Source organism: Alexandromys fortis, unplaced genomic scaffold (genome assembly GCF_014885135.2).
Source record: "Alexandromys fortis isolate MF-2015 unplaced genomic scaffold, M_Fortis_MF-2015_v1.1 scaffold_111, whole genome shotgun sequence".
Taxonomy (NCBI): domain Eukaryota; kingdom Metazoa; phylum Chordata; class Mammalia; order Rodentia; family Cricetidae; genus Alexandromys; species Alexandromys fortis.
Window position 1 is genome coordinate 5,858,209 of NW_026067996.1, and position 6,650 is coordinate 5,864,858.

The 6,650-nt window shown below is 39.1% G+C and overlaps 1 long non-coding RNA gene across 1 annotated transcript; it reads left to right on the top strand.

Annotated features, from left to right (window-relative positions):
• The first annotated feature begins 925 nt into the window (after positions 1-925).
• Positions 926-4,206, top strand: LOC126512487 (uncharacterized). Its single transcript, XR_007595058.1, has 3 exons — positions 926-970; positions 2,457-2,499; positions 4,084-4,206. It is a non-coding gene; the product is annotated as an uncharacterized lncRNA (long non-coding RNA).
• The last annotated feature ends 2,444 nt before the right edge of the window (positions 4,207-6,650 follow it).

Genomic DNA, 6,650 nt, shown 5'->3' on the forward strand with positions numbered 1-6,650 from the left:
AGGATAGGTTTTCGTATTTCTCTCTAAGACTGTTAAATGAAACATCTCTGCTTAGTGTTCATGATTGGGCAACGACCATCATATCCCTCCAGAAACACAAAGTAAAGATAATACTCTCAGTCGTTAGCAGCTCAGCAAGGACAAAGAGACAATTAGACATTCAAGACCATTTTACTTTTTTTCTTTTTTTGACATTTCAAACTAAATGGCAGCTTTGAATGATGGCTAGTCAAATGGGCAGATCCTATTAGTAACTTGAAAATAAGTGTGAAGCGATGCCAAAACCCAAAGGAATTTCCAAGTCGTGTTTATCAGGCTTGCACTCCTTTCTGCTGACAATAACAGCATTTTTGTTTTATGTTGCCATGTCTTTAGAGAGTTATATTGTTTGTACTGGAATAAAAATGACACTGCAGCACTCATTGCATATTTTTGGATATAAAATAGTCTCAAATGTTAAATATTGGCATTTCTTACTTGAGGGCTGATTTAGGAGCTTGGTGCATCTCTAGAACTTTTCTCTGTTGTTCTTTGTAAAGTTCTAGTGTTCAATAGTCATTCAATTTTCAAAAGCATTTCCTTAAATGGATTTTGTGTATTTGATGTGTTCTCAGAACTGAATGCTTATATTTTAATGATTGTGGTACTAATGGACTAATGCATTGGTTTATTTATTTTCTTATTACAATAAGCTGATGTTTTTGTTGTATTGCACTGAACAAAGAAACACAGAATGGTTATTTTTCAACTTTTATAAATTTTAATGAGCCCTAACTTTCATCCTCCTCTATTTTATTACCCCCTCCCCACCCCTGATCTCTAAAGTCCCAATCCAGTGAAAGAAAACTCAATCTTTAAGGTAAAAGAAAATCCAAGACTCTACCGTATGGCTGAAGTATGTTGTCATGCTTTTTATATACAGTGATGTTTTTACGTGGCTTCATTCAGAAGAGAGCTGCCATCCTCCATGGTAAGTTTATCTGGATTTCTTCTTAGATGAATTACAAAGTGAATCCAAAGCAGTAGCTTATTCTTCCAGCTACAGTCCAGGAATGTTCCCAAGACGTGTACGTGGATTCATATTTCCCTCCCTCAATGGAAAACCAGGACAGCTGTGGGACCCTCTGAAACAGCTGAATCTTTGCAGTGAAGCAGGTGTCATTTCCCTTAAAACTCTAAATGGGAGATTTTAAGATGCAAGTATAGCTGGCTATACTGCAGACCTAAGAATTTTCAATTTTGCCATTTAACCATCTTCTACATGTTGGACTATGAAAAGAAGATAAAGGAATTACAAAGTTTGAGGGGACCTGGGGTCTAGACACCTCTATCCATGGTTCTGATTATTATTTAAGCTAAAACAGTGCCCAAAGCATGAAAAAAAATATAAATTGCTATAGAGATGAACACAAACAAATTGACTTTATTTTAGTTTGTAGAGATCCATTTTTATATGCCCCAAACATTGCTAGAACCCTAAGTTAAAATTATTCTTTGAGAATTTCATACATGTTTACAATGAAATATGACAATCGCTATGCCTGACTTTCCTTCCCCAACTTCTGTTGGATTTCCACATACATCCCCTCCCAACTTTGTATTCTTTTTTAAAAAGTCCACTAAGTTACAATTAATGCTGTCCATATGTGCATGAGTTGGGGGCATCCCCTTGAGCATAAGCAACCTACCAGTGACTTACAAAGAAGTATGGTTCTCCATTCCCAGCAGATATCAACTGTCAATAGCACCTCAAGATGGGGGAGGGATACAAAAGTCTGACATTTAAAGAACATAGAAGTTACTGCTCCTTCTAATCAAGGCCTGGAGACAGTGAAAATCAGTTCTTCTTAGACTAGTCAGACAACAAAAGTCACAGGAAGACTGCTGCACCCAGAGCTGCAGAATCAACAGGTAGGCACAGAAACTCATGATGTGTCGGGACAGAAACATACAAATAGAAAGCACTGCAGAATCAGGCCTGGGGCGGGAAACCTAATAGCAGCTGACAAGTTGCTAGAGCATTTGCCTTGGGTCAAGCTACAGAAAGCTCCATTTTTAGGCAAGGCCTATGCCTTTGCCATTTACCTCCAAGAGCTCTGCCAGGTCCTCACAGTAAAGGTCAGAGGGGAAAAAAATTCCCCTGTGCTTCCAGCAAGGGCAGAAAATGCGTTATACTGAAACACACTGAGTAACGCTCTGAGAAACTGTTTTACCCAAACCTAACTCACTGGGCTTTTAGCCCCAGCTCAGAGAAAGAACCAAATGCAATACTCTTAGCTTTCCATGTGGAGTAAGGCGAACACCATTTCTATCCCTTAGCCATGCTGTCCTATGTAAAGACAGCAATGACATAGGGGATGAGAAGGAAGCATTAGGGATATTTTGTTAGCATGAGACATCAGTGCTATCTGTGAAGCAGTAGTATGTCGCTTGAATGTAAACTTGATTGGTTGCAGGTGGATACTCGGAAATTCAATGATAACCAGTTTTTAAAGATAGGTAAGTGATATACTAAAATCTAAGAGAAAAAGCTATCATACAAATGTATAGTTAAAACCACAAGGGGCTGAAAACATTGGACAACAAGAATTGGAGTAAAGAACAGTAGTAAAAGTTTGAAAAAGAAGTAACAAGTATGATCTATGCATCATCTGTTTATCATTCTCTCTATCCATCATTTTTCTATCATGTACATATCCATTATATATTACTTACCATCCATTTATGTATCTGTATATCTATACACCATCTGTCTAGTCATTTTATAACTACCTGTATATCTCTCTTCAACTTAAATATCTATTAATACAAGTATTTCAATAATCGTATTGAATATCAGTTCAATAGTTTCAGTTGACTGGATCAGAGTGAGTCAAAGACTCAACTATAAATAGTATTTAATGAATACATTTTAGTGATAAATTCAAAGTAAAGGGAAGTAGAGACTTACCATGAAAAAGTAATTTAAAAAAAAGGTAGGAAGTGGGAGTGGTTATGCTAATTTTAAACAGACTTCAGAGTAAAGAAAGAATATGTATTACATATAATATACAATATTATATACATATGTATGTATAAATGAGGGTTGTGGGTACTCTAAAAATATGTAACAGACTTTAACATATATATGGCTAACCACAGAGTTGAACACTGTGTGGACATTGCATGAAACAGAGACAAGTAGAACAAGGAGAGGTGGATGAGTCTGCTGTTGGAAAGGGAGAAGTTCAGGAAGCAGAAAGTGAGTGAGGATATTGAAGAACTCAACGGCTCCATTAGTCACCAGGATAACTGACATGTCTAGAGAATTCTATCCAATAATAGCATATCACATGGACCGTTCCCTAAGATAGACTATATCCTGGGCCATAAAACACATGTAAACCCAACACACTGAAAAGAATGGAAATCACAGAGTGGTGTCAAGTTTAACAATGGAAGTGAACTAAAAACCAGTGACAGACTAAGAACAGGCGAGGCCTCATTATTTGGATTCTTAAAGATCCACTTGATAACATGTGACCAAAGCAAAAGTTTAAAAGAAGTTTAACATTTTTGAGCTAAATGAAAATACAACCATCAGAGAGTGTTAAGACACACTAAAGAAGTTTTCATACCATTTGATACCATTGTTGGCGCATAGCAGAAAAGCAGAGCAATCAAAAAGCCATAATTTAGGCTTTCACCTTGAAAACTGGGAAAAAGAACAAATTGAATCCAGAATAAATGAACACAAACTATAAAAAGTTTTTAGTATTTATTAAATATGAATTAAAAAACTAACATCCATACATTATCATCACATAAATGTTTTCAGTAGCCTTATTCATAGTGTTAAAACTGGGAAGCAACCAATAATCCTTCTACTGGATAAGTGAGACTCTTTGCCTGCTCTTGGGACCCTCTTCCTCTTGCTAGGTTTCTTCTTCCAGCCTTGACATAAAGGCTTGTGTCTAGCCTTATTGCATCTTAATAGGCCATATTTGGTTGACGTCCATAGGAGACCTGCTCTTTTTTTTTAATTTTCATTTTATTTATTTATTTGTTATGTATACAATATTCTGTCTGTGTATATGTCTGCAGGCCAGAAGAGGGCACCAGACCTCATTACAGATGGTTGTGAGTCACCATGTGGTTGCCGGGAATTGAACTCAGGACCTTTGGAAGAGCAGGCAATGTTCTTAACCACTGAGCCATCTCTCCAGCCCCAAGACCTGCTCTTTTTATGAAGGAAAATAGAGGAGCAGTGGATCTGGGGATAAAAGGGAGGTGGGGGGAGGGACCGCAAGCAATCGTGGGAGGGGAGACTGAGGTTTGTTTGGATGCACTGTATGACACAGAAGAATAAATTTGAGAAAACTTGACGAATTTAGGAAACTCTCATGTACAGTAGATGACATATGTTGAAATAGGGAGTGGCGGGGCTGCGTCCCCAACACCCCGGCCGCTTGGCTAGCTCATGCCCGAAATAACAACACACAAACTGTATTCATTTAAGAACTGCTTGGCCCATGAACTCTAGCCCTTATAGGCTAATTCTCGCACCTGGACTAGCCCATTTCTAATGATGTGTGTAAGCACCCCAAGGTGCGCTTACCAGGAAGATTCTAGCCTATGTCCATCCTGGGTTGGAGTTGCCTGGGAGAGCTGAGCATGGCGTCTCTGCTCCAGAGAGCAGAGCTGTTGGGTCTACCTGGGAGAGCTAAGCATGGCGTCTCTGCTCCAGCGAGCAGAGCTGTTGAGTCTGTCCGGGAGCTGAGCAGAGTCTGACCTCACTTCCTCTTCTGCCCAGAATTCTATTCTGTTTACTCCTCCCACCAATGCTTTAACCTATGAGGCCAGCCAAGCAGTTTCTTTATTGCTCAATGACCTTCCTCCATCAGACATATGATATTTTAAATTAATCAATATTATGCTTTATTGGAAACACAAAAGAAATGTGCTACCAAGCTAGGTAATATCATGGGGAAAACTGAAGTGTGTTACTAAGTAAAAGAAGCCAATATAAAAAGGCTATGTGCTATATGATTCCAACTATATGACTTTCTGGAAAAAAATGAAACTGTGGAGGGTTCAAAGCACAGTAGTTACTAGAGGATAGGTGAGAAGGAAGAAAGAATGAAGCTTCTGAGGGCAGAGGAACTCTGCTACTTTAGTGATGGATACACATCTTCATACATCTCAAAATCCACAGGATGTGTAGCACACAGTGGTACCCAGCATAAACTATGTCCTTGGATTGATAATGATGTGTTAGTGTAGTGTTAGTCATGTTCAATGTACAGCTCCAGTGCAGGTATGAACAGAACCAGACATTGGGTGTATATTAAGACAAGTGGTAGATGGAATTCTCTGTAATTTTGGCTTGATTTTGTTGTTATTTGAATCTACCCTAAGAGTAAGCTTTTTTACTGAAGTACTGGAAACTGAACCAAGTGCCTCATTCATACCAGCCGAGTGCTCCATACCAAACTATATTATTTCTAAAATTTTATTTGAAGAAAAAATGTTCTCAAGTTGTTCAGGCTGGGTGTGACCTTGCAGCCATCCTACCTCAGCTTCTTGTTTAGCTGGGTTAGAAAAACACGTTGCTTCAATGTTTGTTTGTTGCACTGCTGGCCTTTCTCAGGTCTGGGCTTTGTTGTTTGCATCCTCATCACAGAACACAACAGGTGCTGTTTCATGCCTCCAAAGGGCAGGGGCATTGTTAGAATGATGGACTTTGTTAGGTTCAGTTTGCTTTGTTTTTAGTAATAATTCTGTGTAGAGGTGTCATGTGTTTGTTCAGGAACCCTGAATTTCGGATCTTCCTGGTTTTGTGATGATAAATCTCATTGGTGTTTATCAGGATCCCTAATTCACCAAGTGCTAAAATGATATCCTAATTGCTTTGTCCCTGGCTTAATGGAATAGCTGTGCAAAGTTGAAAGCTTCCGTGTCATCCGTGGGCTCCCGTGTCATCCAGGGGTTACCAAGGCAAGAATAAAGACCAGGGCTAGCTCTGGGTTTTCCCATCTTTTCTACTAGTTCTCAAAAGAATGTGACTGCTTTCCTGACTGCAGTGTTTGACAATGCCAGAGGAGGCACAAACTGGTGTCATTGAACAGCCATGTGCATCAATTACAGATGTGGTAGACTAGCATTCTCTTGGTTCATGTTTTTCTGTCTTCTTGAAAATGAGAGGCTATGAAGTCCTAGATTTTTAGTAGCTGCCAAATACTCAGGTATCCCAAGTGCCAGTCACACACATGAGTGAAGTAGGCCAGGTGAAGAGTGGGCCAGTGGAAAAACTTGAGGGGTCTGTGTGGGTGGTCCCTGTTACCCTGAAAGAAGGTATATAGTAATAGTAGATGGGGGATTATGGCCTGATCTGAAAGAGAAGTAAGGTGCCATCTGAATTTCCATATGATATTTCTGAGTTTGAAAGTTTTCAAATACCACGAAACTAAAACTCAGGCCCAGTAGAACTCAGTTGCAAGAACGTGCAGGTTTTTTTTTTTTTTTTTTTGTCCTGCTAGCAAATTATTTCAACAAGCGAGTTGGTACCATTGTTTCTTTGGCTGCTTTTTCTTTTAAGTTGGTGGGTTTGTCTTCTCCTCATTGTGCCCCAGTGTCCTTCTCAGCTCTAGATAGTGACTGACATCTTAGGA